General features: G+C 43.7%; 1 long non-coding RNA gene across 5 annotated transcripts; it reads right to left on the bottom strand.

Annotated features, from left to right (window-relative positions):
* Positions 1 to 233: 233 nt before the first annotated feature.
* LOC126535562 (uncharacterized) lies at positions 234 to 4,966 on the bottom strand. Of its 5 annotated transcripts, XR_008613481.2 has the most exons (6): positions 2,586 to 4,966; positions 2,385 to 2,449; positions 2,217 to 2,312; positions 1,985 to 2,143; positions 1,266 to 1,425; positions 234 to 448 (listed from the first exon to the last, which is right to left on the bottom strand). It is a non-coding gene; the product is annotated as an uncharacterized lncRNA (long non-coding RNA). The 5 variants fall into 5 exon arrangements; XR_008613480.2 differs by having other exon boundaries at positions 2,385 to 4,966; XR_008613479.2 differs by having other exon boundaries at positions 2,217 to 2,449.
* Between the last annotated feature and the right edge of the window lie 9,461 nt (positions 4,967 to 14,427).

Raw genomic sequence — 14,427 nt, 5'->3', positions numbered from 1 at the left:
GCCACACGCGGGCCAGCCATGGCCCTGACGACAATAATGGTCGGCATTGCACCGGCCCGGTGCTGAAAGCCGACGTTGCTTTTGACGCCCCGAATAATCGTAGCTTTTGCATCATGCATTTACAACAGCATGCGCATCATGCATCACGCTTGTGTGGTGGCCGGCATAGAAGTACCACACGAAAGCGAACGCTTTTTTGTACTTTTCATGCCACATAAAGGCCAGGCAAAAGATTCTGATACAGGTCTTTATTTCTTGTAATTGTATATGTACACCGACACGTTCACAAGTTTCAAACACTAGTTCATATTTGGTGGGCTTGAAGCAGGGTCACGGCGCCTTCTTTCATTCCGGCCTCCATCCCTGTCAGCTGCTCCAACCAACCAGCGTTTTGCGACTCCAGCCACTGATGCTAGTGAAGCGTCAGGGAACGTGCTCCTCACAGATGCTGCAAAAAAGCGGCACATATAAGAAAGCTGCCCCCGCTTTATAGTTCAGTTGGTGAGTCGCATTCCATTTGAAGAAGTGAAACAATCAAAAAGATCATAAGTCAGATATCCACGAAACATTAAAGAAACGACAACAAAGCAATATTAGGGACGTGCAAATCAGTATCGAAGCTGTCAGGAAGAGTGGCTGGACGACACAAATCGTGTAAGTACCGGATAGTTGGTAATTTATATGTCGTTAGCAATAGGGGGAACTGAACACGGAACCATAGCAAAACACGCATACACAGTGGCTACTGTGTCTATAGGTAGCGCGGCTATTTACACCACGATAGGTCTTGTTGCTTCCCGTGAGCACTGTATGAAACAGCCGAGTTGAAACGCCGAGACAAAGAACGCGCCGGAGCCCGGAGCGCGCCAAGCGGCACAAGGAGGTGAATAGGTAAATGTCTGGAGAGGCAAGAGGGGAAGCTTATGGCATGATACATATACTTGCTGACATGATGGCAACGATGATAGGTCTATGTTTTGCAGAAAATAGTTAGCATACATGGGTTAAAGCAGAAACAGCATATACAGCATATATTATATGGTGAAGCAAAACAAACTCCTCAAAAGCAGTGGCAAAATATGGACGCCGCAAGTAGAACTCACTTATTACGGCATTATTTTATTAAAGAAAATGCTAATACTGGACGCAGCAAGATGCAATAAGCAGCAGCTTGTTTGAATGAAGAAAAAAAAAACTAAGCATGCAGTTGGTACCGATGTTCGCAACGTGCACTAGAAAGCTGATTGTTATGCCATATTTCTTACTTATATTCGTGATGGCCATGAGCTTCACGAAGGCGTGCTTCCTCCCCTGCGACCCTTTCCAGCTGAACTGCAGTGCAGCTTCATTTGGAAGTATGCCCTGCAGAATAGTGCTCACGGCACGACCGGTGTCCGTTCCTCCGTATCTGGAAAAAAAGTTCACCTGCACGAACCAGCGCACGTAGAGTTAAACCAGACATACAAATACGTGGTTATCGTGGTCTATAAAAAATAATGGCCAGGATAAGAAACGCTCTCGTTTTAAATGTTTTAACCACATAAAACAAATATATCTAGAAACAACGTTCTATGACAGAATGGCATATGGCTGCGGTATTGTATGAATGACAAAATGAAAATCAACCAAATATTAAACATGAATACATAGTTTCTCTAAAAAGAAAACACAGCATGTCATTCACCATCTGTTCCATGCGGGAATCTGAAGCTAAATATTCCTCTTAAGATACGCTTTAGAGCCGCCCAAGGAAACATGAGGACAGGAAGGATAGGTTTACCGACTTTGGTCGGAATATCAGTGAAAAAAAAAAACCATCCAGGCAGCGCGATAAATGAATACAACACATAGTTGCACAAACAAAATAGCACGCAGACTGCCACGAGACAAATGTATAGGTATACATAACGTCGAGACCGCGGTGACAAAGTATTACACGTAAACTACGAAAATGCAACAAAAGAAAAATTGAGGAAGAACTTACATATGGGCTATCCGCAGGGTTTCACATACGTGTCTTCTTGTCTGATGTTCCTAGATCTACTCTAGTCCACATGCGGTGAAGCGCGCCACACACAATCCATTCTTACCTGCAATGCACCAGACGTATATCATACAGGTATTTACAGTTATATTTTTTCATCTGTGGGAAGGAACGAAAGCAACTTCTAATTAATTATGACTTTTCCGCAATAATAACCAGACAAGCGTCTTACCCAATTTCTTCCCGAATGGTGATAACAGTTCCGAGCGTAGCAGGTCATTCGCACACGTACTGTGCTTCAATTTAAGCAGTGTCGTTCCAGCGTTTCCTAGAGAAAAATTAACGAGAATACAAGACGAAAAAATAATATTAGAAATATATACATGAAAGTACGTCTCACATTTCTCTGTCCCAACTCTCGAACGCTTGATCCGTTCTCATGTAAAGCCTCTTTTTTTTTTCTTCCTGTCAGAAAAAATAAGCCCGAAAGACAAGGAGTTTATCATACGTTGCAAAACCATTTACACAATACAAAGCGACCTTTGTTCACTTGAAAAAGACAGTCATGCATTACACAACGTGAAATTAAAATGCCACTTACGAGTACGCATATCTTGAACGGCGAGATACGGCGGCTCCACTGCATGTAAAGGGCTTGCGCTGTTCTTGTCCTTGTCACTTTTGTGTAGCTTGCGTTTATATGCGCAGTCCATGATAACAGAAATGCACCAACTAGTCTACCATGAGACGCGGAACGAGCTGGCATCCAGAGCTAGCATTTGGCGGCAACTCACGCACCCGCGCCATTTGGCGGGAACTCGCCTGCGCCCCTGCAAGCAAGCGGCGTTGGCCTGACGAAGAAAAAATAGACAGCAAGGAAAGTCCCGTTTCGCTTTCTCGCCCCGTCCTCGCTGGTGGGAGCTGATGCTGACAGAGAGAATCGCCCGTCCCTGCTTTCCAAGAACCTCTTCATTCCTTCTGGGAGAGGGAGAGGCGACAGCCCAAGACGACCTCGGTTCCCCACACTTTTCCTTTTTTTTCGTTTTTCAGGCGCTTCCTGTGAGCGCGTTGCCGTTTCCTTTTGGTGTGTGTGCTGTGCACGTGCGTGCGTGCGTGTGTGTAATGAAAATCTGCGTTCTATATTTTGCAGGGATTGGTAGCGCTATACGAATATGTATATACCTTATGTGAACAATAATTTTGACCTCTTCAACGTGTCGAACAGTACTTTGGGTGCTATGTACGTTAGCATGTAGGTTCTGTTTTCTTGTTTGGGAGTATTGTACAAATATCGTATAATCTTGATTGGTTTCCTTTTGTACTTGCTCAGTATTGTATACCTGTTATTACCGGGTGCAATTGTCTTTGTTTTAAAAGTGTCGCTGTAAAGGCTCTGCCAAGCGAAAGGGGGCTGCGGCTTTGTCAATCTGTATCTGACAGCTTTTTCTGCGCCTCTGCTGTCTGTACCTTTACAAGGCAGAAATAAATAATTTGAATTTTAATAAGTATTTATCGTCAAAGCATCACGTCTATATGTGCACGAAGTTCGATAGGTGCATGCATGCATACACAGTCAATACGCTTTCCAGAGAGCTTTGCACGAAAATGGTAGATATGCTTCACAGGAGACGGCGCTTGAAAAAACACTCATGATATACCATGAATTTATTAATTCTTAACTGCTTGATTATTGAACGTCATTAGTTAATTGAGCGAAAATTGGAAGAATTTGATCTAACTCTAGTTCTTCCCAATCAAATCCACGTCGACAGCAGAAATGCTCTATTTTATGATTTACATTGATTGGCATGCAGCCTTAATTATTCTTAGACGAATCGACAATAGCTAGAAAAATTGCAGATTTTGACATCTCTTCACAATTCGCCTTCGTATAATCGCTTCTTTCACCCTCCCCAGTGAAAACATTCAACTGAAATGTTTCCTAGAACTGTACAGTCCACGAGTCGCCTGCGCTTAGTTCGTTTGACGATTTTTTCTGTGCTGCGACAGGGCCGTTTACAATTAACGCGCCGTTCGCGAACAATTTTGCTTGACTCTTTCTGCAGTTCAGATGACTATTACGAGAACTGTCTAATGCAATATCCACTTCATTAAATTTTGTTCCCCGTTAAATAGTTATTTTCTCGATAGTTTAACTACAAAAGAAGAAAGCAATAATGAACGACACAATAGTGTTGCAAACATATCCGTTTTTGAAGTATTGAAATCTTGTGCTTTTTGGTAAAGCAAATGTAATACTTACGCGATATGTCTTCTTCTTGCGACTTGCACACTGGTCTCCACGTACTCTTGCTCTCATAATAGTGGTCGTTGCATGCGCACCCGCATATATGGCGAAAATAAATTTGATTCTGATTTCATTATTCACTCTAATTACTAGAGTTCTATCAGTCCGGAACAAAACACAGAACCATCCTTTAGCCGGAAGGTGATCTAACTGCCAGATGAACTGTCACTGACGTCTGTATGTGATGGTTGCTGTTTTTCCCCGTGTGATGAACCGCCGTCATCGCTTTTGTATAGCTGGTATATATTCCGTCATTATATATATTCGTCCTTCAACATTTGTTACGCAAAAGCAACAACAAAAAATTGCTGCCTCTCACTTCTTCAAAGGACTGCGCAGCCTGTCGGAACGCACTGGCGCGTGTGAACGCATGGCCTGAAGGTTCAATTTCAAAGTGTTGTTCAATTGCTGCCTGAACCACTCGTGAAGACCTTTCGTGCCCCGTTACTTTATTATGCTAGCTTTTCTTGTGACCGATGACAAGACATTAAATTTGGCGGCCTCTGCAAGACTAGGCTGCATCAACACAGCTTCTTAAATATACGAATTGGCTCAGCGGCTGTCGGACAGTGTGCATGGTCCCTTGTGGCACGTCACTAAAAAACCAATTAAACGCTTAGCGTATATGCACAAAATGATGCGACCACTAATATAACATGAGAGGGGACTTTCGGTCTCACAAAAAAAACGATATATATATATATATATATATATATATATATATATATATATAAATATATTACACGAAGTGCGCATGCGCACAAGCATGATGCATGATGCATGCGCATCATGCATCATGCTTGTGTGGTGGCCGGCATAGAAGTACCACACGAAAGCGAACGCTTTTTTGTACTTTTCATGCCACATAAATGCCAGGCAAAAGATTCTGATACAGGTCTTTATTTCTTGTAATTGTATATGTACACCGACACGTTCACAAGTTTCAAACACTAGTTCATATTTGGTGGGCTTGAAGCAGGGTCACGGCGCCTTCTTGATACCTGATAATATTTTTTTCACTGGCCTCTTTCTATAAGAAGGACGAACATTCTAGGCAGCGAAAAAAGTATGAGACATATTTCATCCTGGGGTAAATCTTTTATTCATAATATTCATTCCCAGAAAATATGATACAATGAAACGTTGATGCTTAAAAGCAAAACTTAAAGTTAAAGCGTTTTCAGATCACTGAGAAAGCGTAAGTCTTTATACGAGTTTGGTTTAAATGCGCAACGCAGTAAACAAATCCTTTAATGTAGTTTGCACCCATGATATTTCTTTGCTTGTTCTTGGCTTTAAGTTGGTTGCACTAAAATTGGCCATATGCCGCCGGATATGTTACATATTGCATACCATTAAGGCATATGCACATCACTAGTGCCTTTTCTAGGGATGTGTCATCGCTCATCTCAGCGTTTTCCTGCTGACGGCCGCATATGAGGAGCCTTGTTTCCCCCCAGACACTGCATGACCTTATACGGTCGCTTAGCGCTATCTGAAAAAAAAAATTCTTTATACGCAAAGTATAATACTTTAGAGATGAAAATATGTTTCCTTTAGGCTAAATGTGTTTAAACTAGTACCTCTTGCTTTTTCACTGCTTTAACATTGATTGCACTTCTGAGATTTCTCCTACTGACTGCTCTTAAAATGTTGCGGTCCGGAAGTTTTTAGAATTTGGGGATATGGGAAAAATGGTCAAATCACCGCATTAATGAGAGCATGCATTGCAAGCCTGCTTCTGAAGCGACGAATGAAGGCTCAGAAAATTTCAGTATTTTTGATAAGATCAGAAGGAACATTTTCAATTTTGTTCATTTTTATCAATTCTACTTCCAAACATTTATTTGCTTTCAAATGGGACCTGAAAAACAAAATAACGATGTGCAAAACGCAATTAGGTGAGTCACATAGCTGCAACTGATATTATTCTATTATACTCTTGATAAAAATAAAGTTTAAAAGTTCGAACACAAGTGGCAACGCTTTTGATAGAAGCTTTCATTATAGAAGCAAAAATGAGCTATAAAAACGCAGTTACGCTTAATTCTAAACCCAATGGAGATGGAAATTCTGACAAGAATGGCATTCTACGTGAACTTATCACACGTGAACTCTCACTGTGGACATAGACATGTTTGCAGCTGGAAATCAAGAGCTGCAACGGGAAGAGTACATTCGTGTTCATCGAACACAGTCACACTTCCTCTTTTTAAAGCTAAAAATGTAAAATATGCAGAGCTACACAAGATAGATATCCTAATGCAGAGTGCAATTGAGGTTAGAAATTAAGTAGCGCGTGTGGTTGCAACCTCGCATGCAGCGCTTCGGAGATGCAGGTTACTGTCAGTCGACAAATAGCTCACAAAATTATGAATTTTCACATTATAGGCCGCAGTATACTATGAGCGGCATACGCGGCAACTACACGGCATACACGGCACACCACATCGATGCGTCACTAACAGAGTTCTAAACCATGAGAAGAAGCACAGTGCAAAATGCAGTGACAACTCCAAGCTCGCCACCCTTGCCCGAGGCGAAATGGCAGCGGGCACAGAGAGAACGGTGAGTTGGCGAAGATAAATTAAAAACAATAGAAATGGTGTGAATTTGGTACTTCAGCGCAATTAGCTGAACAATTCAGAAAAATCCAACAGCCCGGTGTTAAAACTTGTTAAACAAGCACGATGATGACTGCTATCTATTTCGATCAACGCTACTGCTCGCTTTTCAATAAATTCACCATTACGGCAAATTTTGCACCACACATCATACAAGCACATACCGGAAATCATGACCAATTGGCAGTCAGCCGCTATTTAACAAAAGCGAACCATGAGTATTGTTCTTACCTGTATATTTAAATCGTCCATGAATAGCAGGTGAGGGACCGCTACATATATCCATTATCCATATGGCGCTGGAGCCGTCAGACCACGGTGGATTCTCTCTCGTAAACTCTCGTAAAATCGGCACAGTGCACAATGTCTGCAGACACCACCGGCGTTGTACGCCATGAAGGTCTGTAGAAGTGAGCGTGGCGATACTATGGCGATACACACCAACTCTGACAATTAGACCGGAAGCTCTGCGCTGCAATGAACGAACGTCGCTCGTGGCAGTCCGCCGGAAAATCCACACGAAAAATGGCCGGGTGCAGTCTTCAAAACACCACGGTCTCCTTCAGCCCCCCCCCAAGAAAAGTTTCGCATTCACCGCAGGGCAGTGAGAAGACACACAGCGTTGTTTTCCCTCGCCCACGCTCCGCGCAGATCCCGTGATATAAAACGGATCCGCTATTCGGATTTTTTATATGGGTGATGGAAAGTTCCCACGCGAGCGCTCTGCGGGATGTTAAGCGTGTAATTTGCGTTTCTCACGCGTACGCGGCTCGCTCACGCTCGCACAAGACAGAACCATGGCAGGCAGTCTTGTCCTCATGCTTGCACAAAGGAATGTCACGCTTATTTTCGGTCACGGGTGCCTGAAACGTCATCCGCGCCTCACTTACATGCGCGTCACGCTAAAACTCACAGTTTACCGTGAGATTAAGCGTGGATTTTTTTTTTTTTTTAGTGTATACTGAGGTATTTGTGTTCTTTTACTCGAGGTATTTCCTGGCCCTGTATTGATACTGTCTGTTCACTGTTTTCATTGAGTACTGTTTACCATAAAAGCTGATTTCCTAACACTAAATTTCAAATGTTAAATTCTCACCTTCATGTGCACATATATTCTCCAGGCGTTGCATAACACTCCGCTTGTTAGCTAGCAACACAATGTCGTCCGCATAAAACGAACCTGGAAGCTACTGCTCTACTATTTTAACCGCCTGTTTGTATGAGAGATAAAACCCAAAATTGCTTCCCTCTAGCGCCCTTTTCATACTTACCATGTACATCACAAACAGCAGTCCCTAGTTGATATCAACTTGCTTCTCGCTCCTCATCCCTCCCCATTCAACGCAAACTGTATTTTCTAGGTAGGTCTCTGTCAAAAGCTATATAAAGTCGTTGCCTATGCCTTCCAGAATATCCCACAAAATTTTGTGGTCTACGTTGTCATACGCTCCGGTAATATCTAAAAAAGCCACATAAAACAGTCACCTCTCTTTGGATATTTCAATACACTGAATAAGAACAAATAAGTTATCATCCAGACGCCTATTCTGAACCCGTTCTGAAGTTCTCCCATACCATTATCTGCCCATGTTTGCACTTGTAATTTAATTACCTGTATTGCTAACATGTATATTGCCGATATAATGGTCAACGGTCTATATGGGTGAATTCAATTCTTTTCTCCGTTATCTTTATACATTAAATTCATTCTACTTTGTCTCCGGCTGTCTGGTATTCGCCTATCTTGTAAGCCTTTTTCTACTGCTTCCCACAGAGCTTCCTTACTTTTTGATCCTAGTTCGCTAATCAGCCTAACGGGAACCTCGCCTAACCCTATGGCTGTGCGCTTTAGAATTTTCTCTGGTTCTCGTTAACGCTCTTCTTCTTTAAAACTACTTCATCATTCCCTTGGAATGATTCGGTCGTTATTTTTCGGATGTAATTTAATGTCGCATCCCCTTCCATTTTTTTTATCTTAGTCTAGGACATGCTGTTGTGTTCCAGACTTTCTTCTTAATAAGTTTGTGTGTTTTCAAAATATTCTAGGCGCGGCCTTCTTTTTCTCACGTATTTCCGACAACCAACGTTCACTTTCACCTTTGAACTTTGCTTGAACCAGTATTATAACAATAGATTTTTTTTTTCTTCCGGTATACTTCTAATTTTCTGTCTACTTCAACCTGTGGCAACTGCACTTTCTATGCCTGCTTATGTTCTCGTAATGCTTTCTGTCGTTCATCGATCGCTTCGGGTATCACGCTGTTCCACCAGCTTTTTTGACTTCCTTTTTGTTTTCCAACAAACGTGTTGCTTCTCCTTCCTAATTTCTCTCGTCATTACATTTAGAAGCTCATTGTATTCCCACTTTTTGCTTGGCCATTTGCCGTGTTCTTTCTCGATTCCCGCGGCTATATTTGTTATTTGTTAAGCGTTCAAATTTGGACTGGCCATTCTTCGCTCCGTGCTCTCCTTCACAACTACATATCCCATTTTCAAAATGGTGCGTTTATGGCCAGTCCTTGTGTTACTACAGTCTTACTCGCCAATGGCTCAACTTATCTCAACTGATCTGAACTTATCATAAATATCTTCCGTCATCAGACAGTAACCAATAGTCGATTGCCTATTTCCAACTTCCCATCTGATCTGACCATCAGATTTACGGCCCGTAATTACGATAACGAGGTTACGTTGCTCACAAAGGTCCAGCAATAACTTCCTGTTGTTGTCGGTATAAACGTCTAGATCCTGTATGTGGGCATTCATGTCACCTAACAGGGTAATTTCGGCATTATTTCCGAAAACGCCTAATATCAGCACTTAGGCATTCCGCTAAGCCTTGGTTCTTCTCTCTGCAATGTTTTCTCGTTCATAAATACGTTAAGCCCAGCCAAGTTTTATTTCCACTCATTGTGCCTGAAAACCAAAGAATGCCCTTGACACTTTGAATATGCTTTTTCCCATTTGAACACTCCGGCCCCCCTCCCTTTCCTTTCGATTTACTTCTGTTGCAACCTTCCCAAACATAATTCTCAATGACTGGTGCATTTTTTAAGTCTCTAAGGTGCGTTTTTTATAACCGCATACACCCCGATTTGTTCTCTATTTAACTGCTCCTCAATTTAAAAGCGCTTTTCCTTTCTTCTGGCGCCCTGCATGTTTATGCAGCCTATTGCATGGCGAGCTCGCTTTTTTTTTCCGCCTTTCTCTGTGGTACTAATCTGCGGTACCACCACCTACCGGCCGTGGCCACTCAGACAGACCTCAAATGGCAGCTAGAAAAGGGCTTTGTCTTTCAGTTTCCGCGTAACAGAATTATGTTTTCCCGCATACTCGATTTGCAATCCGAAGTTATCATGTCTGAAGCTTGTGCTTAAGTTGTATTTTACGCATTTTCTGACAATTTACCCTCAAAGATTCATTTAGTTCCATAAGGCTCTTGCGCTTGGCGGGGGCCATGTATGCTGCACTTCCGTATACATGCGTGCCCGCGTTACGTACGTCGCTTGTGGTGTTAGTGGTGGTTGGTTTCTGAGTAACGTCGTCTAACGTCGGCAATCGTTTCGTTGTACATCCACTTTCACAGGGTGCAATGGAGGAGGGCTTTTTTTTTTTTTTTTGCTAAGTATACTGCAGGGAACCTGCTGAGAAATATGCGCACAAAGCCACAAACGTGCGAAACCCGCGCACAGCGTAGGCAGAATGTAGCTGTGATACCTTACGTTCACACACTATCCCACAATTTGGAAAAGGTGGCTCAGCGTTACGAGTGTTCGCTGCTCCCCATAAGCTGTAAAAGCTTTGTAGAATGACCGACCCGGAAGCAAGCCAGTAACGTGACTGCGGCATAAAGCACAGGCCGCCTTTTATTGAATACGCATAAGGGGTAGTCTGTGAAATTCTTTTAAGGTGCGGAATAGTGTACCATACTGGGAGATGTGTTAATGATAGGTTAAGGAAGCACGCAAACAATGTAAAAAAATCCGCGTGAAGGAAAAGATTTCGAAGGTTTTCTGGCAAGTCATTGTCTGACTTGCAGGGACTGTTCGCCCGACCTTGTAAACACTTTCGTTATTAAGAAGAGTAAAACTCGTGTTATACGGGAAATCGCAGAATCTGAACCGATTTCTAGAAGTGAACTTGAACTTTATTTCCATCATCGATGGAGGAGAGGAAAAAAAAGCTGTGTAAGCATGGGAATGTGTCAACATGGCATCCATCACGCTGTCAGACAAATAGTTGGCATATTTACGAATGCGCAGATGATTACACCGGGCTCGGTGTAATTTATTGTGATTCATTCACAATAAATGTTTTTGGAAGTTCAGCACCCATCCTTGTCCTCTCGTCTCCATCCGTGTCTTCTTGCGCTACCGCCTTTTCAAATTCTTAGGATATATCACGCACTTTCCACTGTGTGTTTTGCGGGGCAAGGAGTAGTATACGCGCGCCGGCGCGTTTCGGCGGCAGGAAGCCCGCTCCTCTCCCCAGCCCCGCTGTAACATGATCGCCGCCTGCACGGCATGAATGGTCCCCGCCTGCTCTCGCGCGACGTGTTGGTGAGGGGAGTGAGGGGGCTGTGTTCGTCTTTACATTCGAGGTCGCAGAAACCAGGCGGTTCGCTTGCCGCCGAACTCACAACTTTCTTTACCAGTGATCCAAGAAGAAGCTGAAAAAGAAAGAAAAAAAAGGCCAGAACAAGTTTCGTCCCCTCAGGCTCCGGAGAAAAGCATTCCGTCCGTAAGCAGCAGCGCGAGTTCGAAAAGAAAGGAGACTTCACAGTCTCGAGCCGCGCCGCGCCGTCCGTCACGAATCACCCGAAGAAGATGGCACATGCTCAGTCTGAAGGATTAGACTGAATTGCGCGCAGCCAGTGGCACATAGCGAATGATAAATCATGAATCTGAACATAAAGCACTATTCCATTAAGAGGTCGGTGTGCTGTAGATATACATATGAGCCGAAATCATACGTGTTAGATTTTTTATGAAGGAACGTATTTTTTGTTGCACCGAAGAGAAACGCGCTTACTGCGAGGATACAGTTGTCTGTTATGTATGAGTGCCTAACAGAGCGCTTGCCAGCCCAACTGGAAAACCGGAAAGCGGCGTGCCGAGTGTCAAATCGGCAGCCCGCACCATGAGGGAAAACCTTGGATTGCTATTTGAAAATCGCCCACGCGGAAACTATGCGAGAAAACCTGGGCGAGCGCGAAGTGCTGCTGCAGAAGCGTGCAACAGAGAAAGTCTTGCTGGGACGCACTCGTAAAAAGGGATCCTCGAGCCTTTGGCAAACCATTTCTTGAAAGAAGAAACAAAAATTTAGAGAATGGGTAGTGGGACTCGGTGCCGTAGCAGATGAATTGCGCCGTCGTAGCAGCCAAATCATTTCTACTAAAAGGAAGAAAAGATTGGCTGAGATTTCGAGATTGTGTTGCTGTAGGTGCAACACCGAAGTTATACTATTGATGCATTTACGTTTCACAGTCCCGTAGCAAAGCAGGAACAGAAAACCCCTGGCACTCCCCAGTCATCTCCTGCAAAATGAAGACATCAGCACTTTTATTAGGGGAAGTTAATTCTTAGTATGTCGCATAACGTTTGCTTGGGCTATTTGGCTCATGGGAAACATCATGGCGTGAAAGCCGAGGACACAGGGCTCATTCTGTTTATAGTCCTCTTTTTTTCTTGCGCCACTGTTTTTTTGTTTCCAGCGGTTTCCACATAATATGCATTTTCCTAACCGTAGTTCTATTCTTGGTTCAATACAATTCGCGTTCGCCTTTTGGCAAATGCTCAGCGTGCGTTCAGTGTTATCACCTCGTCGCGCATGTTCTTCCGAAATATTAAATTGTGAATTCATATCTGACCAATTCATTTTGAGTAAACAATATATCTGCGCCAGCTGTAGTAAATAGATGTTTAACTAGTTTTCTGACACTTTCCTTACGTCAAATATCCCAAAGAGGGGGATACGAATAGTCTTGCCGTGATAAATGAAATATAAAAAATTCACTGTGGAGCAAGGCATGCATTAGTTTTTCTGTTTGGGAATGAAAGCATCACCGCTCGGTACTGCCTGCTGAGCGGAATTCAAGGACTCCTAGCTCCACAGTCTGTAATAATTCGCATAAGTTAACTTCAGGCTGAGCATACGTATGTTCTGGTGCACTTGTCGTTCACACGAGTGAAAGCGCTATTAGTTGATGCATAAAGGAGCTTGAGGGAGGCAAAGAAAGATGCCAAGCATCGTAAAACGCGTCTCTTTTTAGTGGTGGCTGAATGCAGTGGGTGGGGAAGGCGCCTCTGTGTTGCAGCTCTTGGCGCGGAGGCGGAGAGTCCGGGTGGAAGAGGGGGGTGACGTTTCTGGAGAGGAGACGCTTGTGGGAGGGAGTAGGAGGAAAACTAGCAGTGCAGCGAACGTGGCAGCGCGCCGAGGGCAGCGCTAACAGAGCGATGCGATGTCTGGTCGCACTAACCGCTTCAGCGCTCCGCCCCAGAGATTCGTCGGCGCTCTATGATGGCATCTCGGAGGCCATGTTTAGGGCGGTAGGTACAAGTTTAATTTAGTGACGTTTGCTTTGTTAAACCCCAAATATTTCTAGAAGTTTAGTGTTTAAATTACAGTAAAAAAGAATTAGCGAAAATTCATAATATATACCACAGCCCACGTGAAATTCCGCATGTTTACAGAATTAATCCTTGCAAGCATCCCGAGAATTTCCCTTAAAGAAGCATGGCAGGTTAATTCACATATTTACGCGTACGACGAGTTTCATATTGCTTCAGAAAACGGTCCCACACACATATATCGCTGTTTCTGAACGCATTGCGCTATAATGCAGCTGTGTATATGTAATAGTCACGAAAAGTATAAATTCTGTAAGCATAACAATGTATTACCTTCACCTATAACACATTTCCCTAGTGAGAATTTTATAAGTATAGACCGACAGACAGGAATTGATATAAAAATTAAATTATGCTACTCATCGGCCTCGGGCGTTGGTCCGACGCGTTGCCATCGTACCGAGCCGGCGACCAACTGGCGGGTCGGGAGTCAGTCTGACAGAGAGGTTGGCAAGACGCCCTCTGCCGACTGCCCGCCGGTAAAGGCGGCGGCCGTTGTCATACCGACCTCTCGCCAACCTTCGCTGGCCAATATAGTCGTTTGACGATCATTTCCCGACGATCGGCCAAGCAGCGGCAGTTGGCCAAGGTTGCTTGGGACGTGTATCGCCTACCTCGGATTGATGACGCCCTTGACTGCCTCCACGGTGCTCGCTACTTCTCTATTGACCTTCGCTCCGGCTACTGGCAGATTACCGTGGACGATCTCGACCGCGAGAAGACTCCTTTTGTAATACCCGACGATCTTTATCAATTCAAAGTGATGCCGTTCGGTCTATGTAACGCTCCTGCCACTTTTGAACGCATGATGGACTCCCTTCTTCACGGTTTCAAATGGTCCACGTGCCTGTGCTATTTGGACGACGTTATAGTATTCTCCCC

This window comes from Dermacentor andersoni, chromosome 7 (assembly GCF_023375885.2).
Source record: "Dermacentor andersoni chromosome 7, qqDerAnde1_hic_scaffold, whole genome shotgun sequence".
Taxonomy (NCBI): Eukaryota; Metazoa; Arthropoda; class Arachnida; order Ixodida; family Ixodidae; genus Dermacentor; species Dermacentor andersoni.
The sequence above is the reverse complement of the archived record's forward strand: the minus strand, read 5'-3'. Positions and strand labels throughout refer to the sequence as shown.